The sequence below is a fragment of the Piliocolobus tephrosceles genome, chromosome 7, assembly GCF_002776525.5.
Source record: "Piliocolobus tephrosceles isolate RC106 chromosome 7, ASM277652v3, whole genome shotgun sequence".
Taxonomy (NCBI): Eukaryota; Metazoa; Chordata; class Mammalia; order Primates; family Cercopithecidae; genus Piliocolobus; species Piliocolobus tephrosceles.
In genome coordinates, this window is record NC_045440.1 from 128,710,419 (window position 1) to 128,724,807 (window position 14,389).

A 14,389-nucleotide genomic window follows, 5' to 3' on the forward strand; every position below is an offset into this window, starting at 1 on the left:
GAAAACATTGATTTGAAGTAATAGTTTATTTTTGTCTTTAAATTCAGCCGGGTGTGGTGGCTTATGCCTGTAATCCTAGCACTTTAGGAGGCCAAGGCAGGTGATTCACTTTAGCTCAGGAGTTCGAGATCAGCCTGGCCAACATGGTGAAATCCCGTCTCTACTAAAAATACACAGAATTAGCGAGGCATGGTGGGTCACACCTGTAATTCCCCCCAGCTACTTGGGAGGCTAAGGCAGGAGAATTGCTTGAACCTGGGAGGCAGAGGTTGCAGTGAGCTGAGATCACGGTACTGCACTCCAACCTGGGCAACAGAGCAAGACACCATCTCAAAAAACAAAAACAAACAAAAAAAGAAATTCTGTGAAATCAGAAAGAATCTCAGAGAAAACGCCATTTATGATTTTTAACTTTATATTATATGTTAGAACCGTGGATCTCAAATTTTATCACTAATCAGAATCACCTGGAGGACTTGTTAAACTACAGATTGCTGGGCTCCACCCCAAGGCTTCAGATTCAGGCCTCTGGGGAAGGATTCGAGAATGTGCAGTTCTAACAAGTTCCCAGGTGATGGTGATGGTGCTGTTAGTTCAGTCCAACCACACTTTGAGAATGACTAGATTAGAGAAAGCAAATTATAATACAAATCTATCATAGTCTGGTGAGGGGATTATACATTAAAAGCTGGTTTCTTTCATGTACGTTATGTAAAAAATTTGTATTGATGAATGTTTTCATACTTAACAGAAAAACTGTAATGAGGACTCCCAGACATTATATTATGAAGACTTCTGTGTCATTATGATGAGATTTCATTATATTAAATGTGGTTTAAATTATGTAGTTAAATGTACTTTTTTAGTAATAGAGTTACTATTAGAAGTGGAAGTATTATGGCAGGTCTGAAAATGTGAGATCTGTGTGTGGAGTATATTAAGGGAACTCTGTAGTCACTCCCCATTCTTGTCAACACTTGCTACAGGCAGTCTTCTCAATTTTAGCCATTCTAATAGATAGGCAGTGGTATCTTATAGTAGTTTTAATTTGATTTTTCTAATGATCATTGAAATTGAGTGCCTTTTAATGTGCTTATTTGGCATTTACCTCTTTGGTGAAGTATCTGTGCAAATCTTGTATTCCCGTTTGTTACTGGATCAGTTTTTTAATCATTGCATTTTGAAGGTTCTTTGTATACTCGGGATACAAATTCTTTATCACATATATGATTTGTGAGTATTTCCTTCCAGCCTCTTTGTTTTTAAGAGATTCGTTTTTGGCCGGGCGCGGTGGCTCAAGCCTGTAATCCCAGCACTTTGGGAGGCCGAGACGGGCGGATCATGAGGTCAGGAGATCGAGACCATCCTGGCTAACACGGTGAAACCCCGTCTCTACTAAAAAATACAAAAAGCTAGCCGGGCGAGGTGGCGGGCGCCTGTAGTCCCAGCTACTCGGGAGGCTGAGGCAGGAGAATGGCGTGAACCCAGGAGGCGGAGCTGGCATTGAGCTGAGATCCGGCCACTGCACTCCAGCCCGGGCAATAGAGCGAGACTCTGTCTCAAAAAAAAAAAAAAAAAAAAAAAAGATTCGTTTTTTTTTTGTTTTTTGTTTTTTGTTTTTTTTTTTTTTTAGAGATGGGGTCTTGCTCTGTTGCCCAGTGGCATGATCATAGCTCACTGCAGCCTCTACCTCCTGGCCTCCAATGATCTTCCTGTCTCAGCTTCCTGAGTAGTTGGGACTATAGGCGTATACCACCATACCCAGCTAATGAAAAATAAATTTTTTGTTTGTTTGTTTTTGAGGGAGAATCTCATTCTGTCACTCAGGCTGGAGTGCAGTGGGTCAATCTTGGCTAACTGCAAAGTTCACCTCCCAGGCTCAAGCAACCCTCCCACCTCAGCCTCCTGAGTAGCTAGGACCACAGATGCCACAAATGCCAACCTCCATGCCTGGCTAATTTTTTGTATTTTTTGTGGAGATGAGGTTTCATCATGTTGTCCATGCTGGTCTCAAACTTCTGAGCTCAAGTGATCCACCTGCCTCGGGCTCCCAAAGTGCCAGGATTACACTTGTGACCCTCCATGCCCGGCCTAGAAAAGATTTTTTTGGGGACAAGGTTTCTCTCTGTGTTGCCCAGGTTGTTCTCAGATTCCTGGCCTCAGGTGTCCACCTCAACCTCTTAAGTAACTGGAATTACAAGCTGGAGCCACTGTGCTTGGCTCAAACAGATTCTTTTGAAGAACAGAAGTTTTTAATTTCTGTGACATCCAGTTTACCAATTTTTTCTCTTGTGGATTGTGCTTTGCTCTTGTATCTAAGAAATCTTTATCTGACCCAAGTTCCCAAAGATTTTCTTCTGTTTTTTTCTAGAAGTTTTATAGTTTTAGGTTTTGTATTTAAGTCTGTGATTCTGACTGAAGTTTTGTATATGGAATAAGGTACGAGGTATAGATCAAAGTTCATTATTTTCTTTTCTTTTCTTTTTTTTTTTTTTGCATGTGGATAGCCAGTTGTCTTAGCACCATTTATTGATGAAGACTGTTTTTCCTCATCTGAATTGCCTTTGCACTTTTGTCCGTTTAGTTGTCCATATAGATATGTATCCATTTCTGGACACAATTCGATACTGTTGATCTCTTTTTCCATTTTCATGCCAATACCACACTATCTTGATTACTGATGCTTTATGATAAATCTTGAAATCAGCAAGTGTTAGTCCTCCAGTGTTGTCTTTTTCAAGGTTGTTTTGGCTATTCTGGGTCCTTTGCATTTCCATGTGAATTTTAGACTTGGCTTGTCAATTTCTAGAAAGAAGTCTGCCAAGATTTTGATTGATATTGCATGCCTTGCAGCCTGGAAGCCCTCTCAGGATACTAAGGTGGGGCATTTATACGTCTTACCTCGTATGCTAGTCACTCTCGTTCTTTCTTTCTTGCATGATGATGTCTAGTGTCTTATAAACCCTTTTTAAAACATTTTTTAATTTTTATTTTTTTGGTTGTTTGAGACAGGAGACAAATCTAGCCCCTGTTAATGGCCAGTGGAAATATTATGGCAGGTTTTTGACAAACAAGAGAGTAACACCAGACTTGTACTTGAGAAAGAGAATTGGCAACAACATAGAAGAACTATTAGAAGGAAAAGGAAAGAGATTGGAAAAGGAAATCACTAAGGAAGCAAATCAGTAATCTGAGGAAGAAACAAAGATTGAAATTAAGGCAGCTATAGTTGGAAAGGAAATACTATTTGACTTTAGCAGGCAGAATAGGTAGACTTTTGTGACTAGTTAGATGTGGAGGACAGTAAGAGAGAGAAGTCTAGGATGACTTTATGTTTTAGGTCTTGCATATAGTTTGGTTCTGTTTGGTTGCAGAGACTAGGTGCCTGTATGTGGGATGTGATTGATTGGAACCTTCCATTTTATAAATAGTACTGCAGTGTTATAACTGATACCCTGGAGTTCAGAACCAGTTACTCAGTGAATATTAATAGTTCTTTATTTCTTAGTTTGCAGTTCATTATAATTGTCATCCAAACACAGATACAATAGTGGGTGCTTATTCCCATTATAGAAGTAGTTTACTTCACTCAACAAAGAGTTCTTTGAAGGCTTCTAGTAGGTTTAGGTGTTTATGAACTATTGTTATTTTTCAATAGGAAGCTTTTAAAGATGGAAAAACAATCTTAGAAGACACTGATGATTTCGGCCAATTAAATTGAAAATAAAACATCTTTAAAATGTCAATATAAGTAAGGAAAAAATAAAAGTTACCTTCTAAAATATGAGGCATCTTTTCAGAAACTTGCAGTATGTGGAGGTGTAACTATAAGGAGAAATGCAAATTGAATGGGATAAGTGTAATGTAGTATTTGTAGTAAGTTATGATAACTTATTTTTTGGTGGTGTCAATGATTTAAATTTTAAAAGATTGATTTGCTGTTATTTTCATGAAATCAAAATTTTTTTTTACTTTCCAAAAATAATCATAGAACTTATTCTCTAACAGATAGGAATATGAAATGAAGTTCCCTCCTTTTGTGATCATGACACTTCTACTCTTTCCCGAAAGAAGTGTTTCTCCCCACAAAATACTTCTCATTTAGATGGACATTTGAGAGTTAGGTAAATAACAGAGATTACAGCCTGTCATCATGGATCTTATAATCGAATCAACTTCTTGTCAGATATCTTGCAATCTGAATGCGTATAGGGCTGATTTGTTTAATTAAACTATTCCTTCATTAACTTTCTATTTTAAAGGAGGCTGACCCTGATCATATCTTCTTCTTGGTATAAATGTGTTTAAAATAAGTGTAGAGATATGCTCTCCTAAGGCAGCTGCTATCCACATGCGAGCTAAAGATAATTCACCTTTTTTGAGTGGCTATCTCATTTATGAACTTATTTAATATATTTGTTCTTGATCCCCCTAATATTATTTGTTATTCTTATAACAAATATTATTGTCTTCTAAGATTGTTTTTCCATCTTTAAAAGCTTCCTATTGAAAAATAACAATAGTTCATAAACACCTAAACCTACTAGAAGCCTTAAAAGAACTCTTTGTTGAGTGAAGTAAACTACTTCTATAATGGGAATAAGCACCCACTATTGTATCTGTGTTTGGATGACAATATATATTTGTTCTTGATTCTCCCCTGCTCCTTTTTTTACTGGTTTGGTTTCTCTGGCACAGTAGGCATGTTTTCTGATCTAACATGCATAAATCTTAAGAGTTAATTTGACAAAGTCTTACAACATAGAAATGGTTTATGCCCAAACCATGGTGATCATTGAAGTAGTTAGGTGAATGGTCTCTGTTATTTAATAGGTCCTGATTTAAGTCCTCCTTCTGCAGTTTATTACTATATGACTTTAGTTCAAGGTACTTAACCTCTCTAAGCCTGTATTTTCTTTCATAAGATGGTGATAATGATAATGTCTTCTTCACAGGACTGTTGTAGTAAGGATTAAATGAGATGATGCATGTAAATTGCTTAGCATAATGTCTGGCACATAGTATGTGCTCAGTAAATGTTTGCCACTTATTTAACTTCCTGACAGAAGAACAAGAAAAATAACATTGTCAAATTTATGTGTCACAGAAAATCGGGGAGACTAGCTGATGAATTAGATAACAGATTGAAATTCAGAAAGATCTTCTTTTTACCTCCTGAATGAAATGAAGTGTCAGATTTCAGATTCATGAAATCTGATAGTCTTAAGTGTTATATTTTAGATTATAAAATTCAGCAGTACTAATATAGGAAGGGAGAGATCCGACTTAATAGTACTTTTTGTTGAGTTTTTTTTCTTTTTACATTTATTTTCTTTTTTAGAGACCTGGTCAATCTCTGTCACTCAAGGTGGAGTGCAGTGGTGTGATTTACAGGTGCATGCTACCGTGCCTGGCTGATTTTTTTAATTTTTGGTAGAGGTGGGGTCATGCTTTTGTTGCCTAGGCTGGTCTCAAACTTCTGGCCTCAAGTGATCCTCCTGCCTTGGCCTCTTGAAGTGCTGGGATTACAGATGTGAGCCACTGTGCCTGGCTGATTTTTTTGTTATTGTTGTTTTAATTGACAAGGCCAGTGTGTGATCAAGTAGTGCAAATGTAATAGTAGTACTATAGTCTTCATTGTTTAACTTACGGCTGTAGTTACTGCTTTTTATTCTGAAGTTCATCTTTAAAGTGACAACTGAAGCATGTTTAAGTAAGGCACATCAACTTGGTCAAAGGAATTTGATTGTTATTTATCCTGGGAAGCAAAGATTTACAGGGTAGGAGATATTTAATGGCTACCTTCAGATCTTTGAAGCACTAGAATCTGGAAGAGACTTGAGACTTTCTGTTTGACCCAGGAGGTAGCTCTTCTATAGCTCTGGAGTAGAGGACCAGAATTTACGACCTGCTTCTGATATTGAGGTGGAAGTAGTTAACCTCTCTGAGCCTCAATTTCCTTAACCATATGAAGCAGAAAATAAAATCACTCTATGCAGAAGTCATATGGTGTAAATAAGTTAATGTGTGTGAACGAGCAATTTGGATTTGTTGTTGTCATTGCCTGGCAGTGTTCTAGGGAGGCGCTGAATCAGCTCTCTCTTTGGAAGGACTCTAATAAATAGAACTGCTCAGCGGTGGAACAAGCTTTGCCATCACACTAAGAGCCGAACAAATTCCAGATAGTTTTATCAGGGCTTTTAAGGAAATTTTACATGGAGTAGAGGTTTGTAAAAGCTCTTTGAAAGAAGACATAGTATTTGCCTTATTCACTACTGTGTCCAGGGCACCCTGTACAGTGCTAGGCACATGGTCTGCTCAGTAAATATTTGTTGAATGAGTGAATGGAAGTTCCTCCACTAATACTCATATTCTAATCTTTGTTTAGCATCACATTTTTTATTTTTAATATAGTATGTGTTGTCTTCTGTATTAGTCTGTTCTCACGCTGCTAATAAAGATATACCTGAGACTGGTAATTTATAAAGGAAGGAGGTTTAATTGACTCACAGTTCCACATAGCTGGGGAGGCCTCACAATCATGGCGGAAGGCAAAGGAGGAGCAAAGTCATGTCTTGCATGCTGTCAGGTAAGAGAGCGTGTGCAGGGGAACTCCCCTTTATAAAATCAGATCTCATGAGATTTATTCACTGTCACAAGAACAGCGTGGGAAAGACCTGCCTCCAAGATTCAGTTGCCTCCCACTGGGTCTCTCCCATGACATGTGGGAATTATGGGAGTACAGTTCAAGATGAGATTTGGGTGGGGACACAGCCAAACCATATCATCTTCCCACAGGTATTTATTTGCCCTTATATTGTTATTTTACAATGGAAATTTTGTCAGTAAACTGAACCAGACATTCATTTTTCTTTCTGTTCACCTACACTTGCTGAAGAGTAGAGCACAGAGATACAATTTTCATCATGAAACTTCCTGGGAGTAGTTTCTCCTCAGGTTTAGCTGTTTTTAATTTACTTCTGCTGTTTCTATAAGTATTTGAATTTCTGTAGTCCTTTTTAAAAGGGATGCCGTACACATGGAATATTTCCATGGGATTACTGTCCCAAGAACCTCATAGCAATGGCCTCTAAGGAGAGCATTTGGGGATTGGAGATACCACAAGATGGTACTGTTTGAATTTTTCAACCATGTGCTTGTTTACTTTTTTAGCCATATGGTTTATTAATTTTACAAACATTTTTTAAGTGGGTGGGGAAGTCCCATGATTCAGTAGATACTAGCTTAAGTGAAGAAGAAGATTTGTATTGGGAATATTGCAAAGTACAGTTAATACAGCAAAATACCCCCATTTGTAAAGAGACTCTTATGTTTGAGGCATCATGTTGAGTGCTTTACCTACATTCTCATTTAATTTTTTCAATAATCATATGAAGGCCAGGCACAGTGGCTCATGCCTGTGATCCCAGCACTTTGGGAGGCCGAGGAGGGAGAATTACTTGAAGTCAGGAGTTCAAGACCAGCCTGGCCAACGTGGTGAAACCCCATCTCTGCTGAAAATACAAAAATTAGCCAGGTGTGGTAGTGGGTGCCTGTAATCCCAGCTACTCAGGAGGCTGAGGTTCAATCCCTTGAAGAAGTTGCAGTGAGCTGAGATCGTGCCACTGCACTCAATCCAGCCTGGGTGACGGAGCGAGACTCCATCTCAAAAAAAAAAAATCATATGAGATTTAAGCCTCACTTTCTTTTGTCTTGGCTGCCACAAATTCATGCAAGAGCTTTGGTATTTGGTCAAAGCCAGGCTCTGTTTCTTAAGCCTCTTGGGTTTCCAAGTCATGCAACTGTAGGTAAGACTTGGGTACAGCCAAAGACTTGAAGACCAGAGAGAAGTGGCAGTTGTTAAAATTATGTTGCCTGGGAAATGCTCTTGTGGCCTTAAATTCACAGTTTCTTTTCAGTCTACCAGATATTAGATAGCAATGGACAAGAAGGATGTGGAAAAAAGATAAGTCAAATGAAAAACACCTGGCCATGAAGATTTGGAGGCTTTAGGTAGCCAAAGAGGGTCTGTGGATATGCTTTAAAATGACAAATTCCTATAGCCTGAGTTTCATAGTGCTTTTGATGACTGGCAAAGGTTGATTTCTATGATTTTTATTAATTGAATTCATCATATAATTTATTTCAAACGTATTTTGAATTATACCACTACCACAGTCGTTTATAGAATATTAACATACATTCCAAAGATATATCTGTCTATATAATGAAAGATGTCGTGGTCTTCATCACTCTGAGGTAGAGCAATTTATATAAGTCAATCAGTCTCTCTTTTACTTTTTCTCTCTCTCCTAAAAGAAGGTAATGTTTAGGAGAATTCCTTTAGGTATAGAACAGATTATCCTTTACTCCCTGACTTTTGCATGAAGGGTATATTACTGATTTCTGTGTAGTAGTCCAGACACTGGCATGTGCCTTCCATGCTGACTTTGTCAGTCTTGAGGTCAGTCATAACTCCATCATTTATTAACTGTGTCATCTGGGACAAATGATTTAGTGTCTGTGAGCATCTGTTTCTTTATCTCTACAATATGTTTAACAACACTGAATTCACGTTGTTGTAACAAAGGACTGGATAAGGTAGTAGGTGCAGAGTGCCTGGCACAGACTCAGTGCTCCTTGAAGATCTGTTCTGTCTTAAAAATCTATGTCCTTCTCCTCTCTTCATTCCCAAGTGTTTTTGTTTGGTCATTTTAACTCTAACGCAGTCTCTGTGGAGAGGAGTGAGGCATTTGTTTAGCCTCTACCCCAGTCCGGTGAACATCTGATGAACACATACTCATCCTTCAAGACACAGTTCAAGTTTGCCCTCACCGGCTAAACCTGTTCTTTCTATAGGCAGTGTTAGCTGCCCCTTCTTCTTGCTTCGAAACATTTTTCCCCTCTGCCTAACATGTGGTGAGTGCTCAATAAGCATTTGCTGGGCAAATGAGTTTCTGAACTTGGGGGAGGGGTATGGTGTTTACAAAGCTTCTTATGGAGCATTGCAGTCTTGTGAGTTCAGTTTCATGCTTTAGAAGTTAGTAAAAACAGCCCAGAGAGCTAAGAGAGCTAAGAAGATGGTTTTCACTTGCTACCTTTTGGTTCCAAGGGCAAAGTGCTTTCAGTATTTAGGCTAACTACACTTGCAGAATAGTTATCTATTCTGTAATAATAATAATGACAAATATTTTGTTAGTGCTTAATGTGAGCCAGGCCCTGTGTAGATCATTTTACCCACATTATCTCATTTAGTCCTCATAGCAGCTTTCTGAAGTAGGTACTGTTATTGTACCCATTATATATAAAAGGAAATTGAGACTCTAGTAAAATGAGTTGCCAAAAACTACATAGCTAGCATGTAATTTCATAAAGCCTAGATTTGAATGAAATCTAATTCCAGAGCTGGCTTTTTTGGTTACTGTATTACATTTGTCACTCTTCTGTGTCACGATGATGAGGGAATTGTGTTGGCGGGTAAACTAAACGCAACTATAAAGGTGACTACTTCTTGAGGATTTCTCCCATAGTCACTGTGTTTGTAAAGAACCCCTGACACTTACTAGCTTGTATCTTGCACTGCTAACTCTTCACTGTGATTTCTAGTGGGTGGCAGTTATAAGATGTGTATTCAGTTGTTGTTGTTGTTGTTGTTGTTTTGAGATGGAGTTTTGCTCTTGTTGCCCAGGCTGGAGCGCAATGGCGCTATCTTGGCTCACGGCAACCTCCACCTCCCGGGTTCAAGAGATTCTCCTGCCTCAGCCTCCTGAGTAGCTGGAATTAACAGGCATGCACCACCATGCCTGGCTAATTTTGTATTTTTAGTAGAGACAGGGTTTCTCCATGTTAGTCAGGCTAGTCTTGAACTCCTGACCTCAGGTGATCCACCCGCCTCGGCCTCCTAAAGTGCTGGGATTACAGGCATGGGCCACTGCGCCCAGCCGTGTATTCAGTTTTAATTTTGCCACACTAATATTTATGTGGGGGAATAATTACAAGTTCAAAGTGCAGTATAGTAAGAAGTAACCAAGTTTCTATTAAATATTGCTCAAGAAGTGAGTAAGTCATTAAATTCAACTCCTGATAAATATGTGATTACTTAACATTAGGCTCCCAGGGCACCCCAAGCGCGCACGCGCACACACACCCACGCTCACAGAGGTAGGTGCATGTATAGGTGTGTTGCTAGAGATAGTTGGAGTTATAGTTTCAGAGAAGAGGGGTTTTTTGTGTGTGTGTGTGTTGCATTTTGGTGGGTGGGGTCGGGGTATGCTTGATACTGTGATTTGTTTTATTTTATCCAAAAAGAATAGATGCCTTATTTACAAAATATAGAAAAATCAAGTTTTAATTTGAAGAGATTAGGAAATACTCATATTCTGTTTCAGAAAGTAAAATCTCCCAATATACGTCCCATTTATTCTAAGGAATTTAGAATACAATCAGGCAATCCTTTGCCGCCTTTTCTTCCTTCCTCCTTGCCAAAATGGACATATGTACTTTATGACATTTAATATTTATCAGAGTCTTCTGAGTATATGAATCATGTTGAATTGAAGTCAGCAACCCCTTAAGGACACTAAATGTCTGCTTTGTCTTAGCCTGGTATTTTACTAATAAAATGCGTGGAGTTGAATTTAATCTACTATATATAATTGGTGGTGTTCCTGTTCAGACATGCCTGTACATGGCTTTGTAGAATAAAAAACACCTGATTCTGCGATTGTTATTGTTCAGGACCAACTTTCAGGAAACATCTTGGCCATGGGCAAAACTATACAGTTGAATCAGAGACATAAAGTTGGAAGGAATAAGTCGGAGAAACTTGTCTTCAGGGTGTGCCTCCCTAACATACACATATGCACACAGACACACATACAGGTGACCCAGTTGTAAAGGTAAAGAAGTTTTACGGACCCATAAGGTATGAAGTGTTTGGTTCTGTTCTGGAGATTAGGGAGGATTCTGGAAAAGGACCTTGTAGCTGAGATCATAGGAAACAGCAAAGCAAAGCAAAATGCTATCTGGTAGTGTAATGAAGTAGTATAGAGATAAATGTATATGGATGTGATAGGGAAAAGAGGTGGGGAAAGTGTCTTTATTTTCATGTCTGGTTTATTAAAGGCAGTTCTACTGAAGACCTCGTGGTTGTTGAGGGATCTTATTTGGCTCCGGGTACCATGTACTACAGGACCTGTTTCATCTCTGCTTCCCAAGCCTCAGGGCTGGGCCTCAGGGATTCTCTCCAGTGCATGCCTTAGGCTACAGCTATGGGGCAGCTGTGGTTAGGGAAGGGCCCTATTTAGAATAGTTGGTCAAAAAGCACATCACTTCTGTCCCTTTCTTGCAGAACTGGTTGCTGCTCTGGAATGAAAGTTTGATTGGTCTGTTAGCCATGCCCATCTGGACTTGGGAAAGCCAAGAGAAAGAATCTTCTGTTCCCTCATCTGCTGTTGCTTTTTAACCTGTGGCCTAGAAAATGGCATTATACTGAACAGACCTTAGACAATGCTGGAACTGGCACTGGATAAACTCATGAGTCCATGCTGTGCTACATATGGACCGTATTACTACAGGCTTACTACCTACATCTCTTAGCCACAAAGGACCTGGAATTGGTCTTGCTTGAGAGTCTACATCTATAACAATAGCTAGTTTGTTCTCTCCCTTCCTTTCCTTTCTTAGACGATCCTTTCTCCTTCATTTTGCCCCTAGCCTTTCACATTTGAGACAACCAGTATTGCTTTTATTCTTTCATACTTATTTGTTCCTCACTCATCATCATCTTCTCATTAAAGTCTCATGAATTTTAAGTTGAATTTGATTATAACACAAAATTACCCATTTCTGCTTTATGTTTGTTGATCATATAACTTTAATGCCTCTTCAACACCTCAAAAAGAGAGAATAGTAATGTAGTTATGATATTGCTGTTAGTGGATTTTGACATTGAGTAACAGATGACGTGTCTAATGAATAGTGTGGCTGCTTAGATTGCATAATTATAGGTTTGTTTGACTTTAGAACAATCATATGCAGGCCAACTTCACCCATTTAGAGACTTTTTGTGTTATATAAGTATTAGAGCATTTCACTCTAAAAAAAAAACCAAACCCTTCTTCAGTGATAATCATTCTTTGTTTTTCCAGGGTTTGCCACTCTATAGGAAAAAGCAAAATGAAATAGAAACCATCTTTAAAGGATGGGTTTAATTCAGTAGCCCTTCTTGGTTGGAATAACACTTCAGTCCACAGTGATTTGGCATTGTGCTTGTGACTGGAGTCATTGGGTAAAGGCATGCAGGTTTATAGGACGACAGCCCTGGCACTGGCATACTTATAGAAACAGCTAGAATTTTATAATGTAAACCAGGGATTATCTGTGCCCTTTGGACTTGATTTTGTAGGGTGGCAGTGGCGGGGGATAACTAGCTATTCTACTAACTTCTTGCAAATGTTTCTTAATTGGCATATCAGGTGACAGGTCTCACAGAGTCACCAAGGCCCCACTGTGATACTTCTCCATGTATTTACTGTCTAGTAAATGAATGTTCAAATATATCACTTAGGTTCATTTGATTAACGAAAGCAAGGGCTGGCTGTAATAAATAAATGCTCACAGAATGGCTCAGTGAAGAAATTTGAATATTCCTAGTCTCCTAGACTCCGCTTGGCAGGGCTGGGAGTGAGGGGAGTCAAATATGTGACTAAGAAAAGTGATTTTTGACTTGAGCTGTATTCAGAAGTAACTGCAATGTGAAACCTTCCAGTACTCTCCCTTCCCCTTGAACATTTCTCTCCTGCTGCTCTTCATTTACTGCCTGGTAGTCAGTCTGGAGCTGCTTTCATCTCTCTTGCTGCCAGTACTCTTGGCCTAGTACAAGCTTGACCTCTTAGCCGCTGGAGTTGACTTAGTTATTCTCCTAGCATTCTCTGAGTGACTTGGTTGCTCTTACAGCACTTCAGATTAGCTTTGCTGATGTGAAAGGTCACTTTTCACCAATGTTACAACTTATTAATCTTCAAAAAGGGGAAAAATCATTTTCTTTTTGTTCCTTAAGGAATTTGGAAAGAGCTTTCCAGAGCCATGTCTGATAGCCTCTGAGTGGCATTGCCTAGTATCCTCCTTGGAAGTGTTGTTTTATGCTAACAGATCGCCAAGGGAGCTGAGCTGAGGCTCTGGGTCTTTGGCTTTCTCCTACTTGAAGGTTTGTTCCCTGGAGGAGTTGGAGGTGCTTGTCCTTCTCCTTGTGTTTAAATACCTTTTTGTACAGGTGGGCAAGTGTACAGACTTGGCAGTTAGAAAGCCAGAGTGGGAGGCCTGGCGCTGCTGCTAACTATCTCTGTGGCCTTGAGCAAGTTGCTTCAGTTTTCTCATTTGTAAAGTGGAAATAGAACTACGTAACTCTTATGTTGCCCTGAGATTTGATGTAAGTATGAAGTGCTGGCACATAATAGTGTTCCCTAATTGTTAGCTATAGCTATTATATATACATATATAATCATTGTCATTACTTTCCATGTTTTATCATCTGCACTAAACTTCCCTAATGCCAGACTTGCAGAAGTGTTGTACAGCAATGCTTTTCTCTCTGGAGTTATCATTCTGTGAATTTGAACATCGTTGTGTGATTTCTACCCACCACCCCAGTGCTGGTGCCATCTCTTTTCCTATGGAAAAGTCACAATGAAAATATAAAATAGGCAAGTGAAGTTGTATCACATGTCATCTTTTACTTTTTAATTCAGTTGAATCTCTTTGATAGGACAATTTATATTTTGGTGAAAGTTTAATTTTCAGATTTATGAAATATAATGGCTTTAGAAGAATATTGAAGGAAGAGTTGCTATAATTCTTTGTTGGATTCTAAGAACACTAAGGCATCTTTCTTGTCCTCAAATGGATTAAAATCTCTGGTGAAAGGAAATAAATGCAGATAAGAAAGGCAAGATTGATCATGGTCCCAAGATATCAAGAGTGTAGGTGTTAAGGCAAATTAGGAGGAAATCCTTCTAGGCTGGTATAATTTAAAAGCAGGTAGGGCCTGAGCTCAGCCCTTGATGGATGTGTAGGATTTAATTTGATATATATTCTCAAAAAGGGCTTTCAGTGAAAGAGTGGGAGAATTTTGATGGTGGGAAGATATACTGTGGAATCAAGTAGCAGGGAGCCTCTGCCTGATCAGTCCCTCCACAACCACCCCAACCCCCAGCAACTTTTTAGTTAGTAACTAACTCTGTGTTTCTGCGTTGATCCCTTGTTTCCTCCTCCAAAAGTCAAGAGGTTATTACTGCAATCGGGAAATAAAGGTTAACAAGAAGAACAAAAAAGAATGACAAAAATCATCTTAAAATTGCTGTGGCAGGTTGCTACTTGACATGGACATTCT

At 38.9% G+C, this 14,389-nt stretch overlaps 1 protein-coding gene and 1 long non-coding RNA gene across 5 annotated transcripts in view; one reads left to right on the forward strand and one right to left on the reverse strand.

Annotated features, from left to right (window-relative positions):
* NSMCE2 (NSE2 (MMS21) homolog, SMC5-SMC6 complex SUMO ligase) overlaps positions 1 to 14,389 on the forward strand; it is a 268,737-nt gene that overhangs the window by 36,109 nt on the left and 218,239 nt on the right. The gene's annotated exons all lie outside the window — the stretch shown is intronic.
* LOC113224885 overlaps positions 1 to 14,389 on the reverse strand; it is a 33,246-nt gene that overhangs the window by 14,905 nt on the left and 3,952 nt on the right. The window contains exon 2 of the long non-coding RNA XR_003309509.2: positions 3,774 to 3,825. This is a non-coding gene — a long non-coding RNA (uncharacterized LOC113224885). The remainder of the gene's footprint in view (positions 1 to 3,773; positions 3,826 to 14,389) is intronic.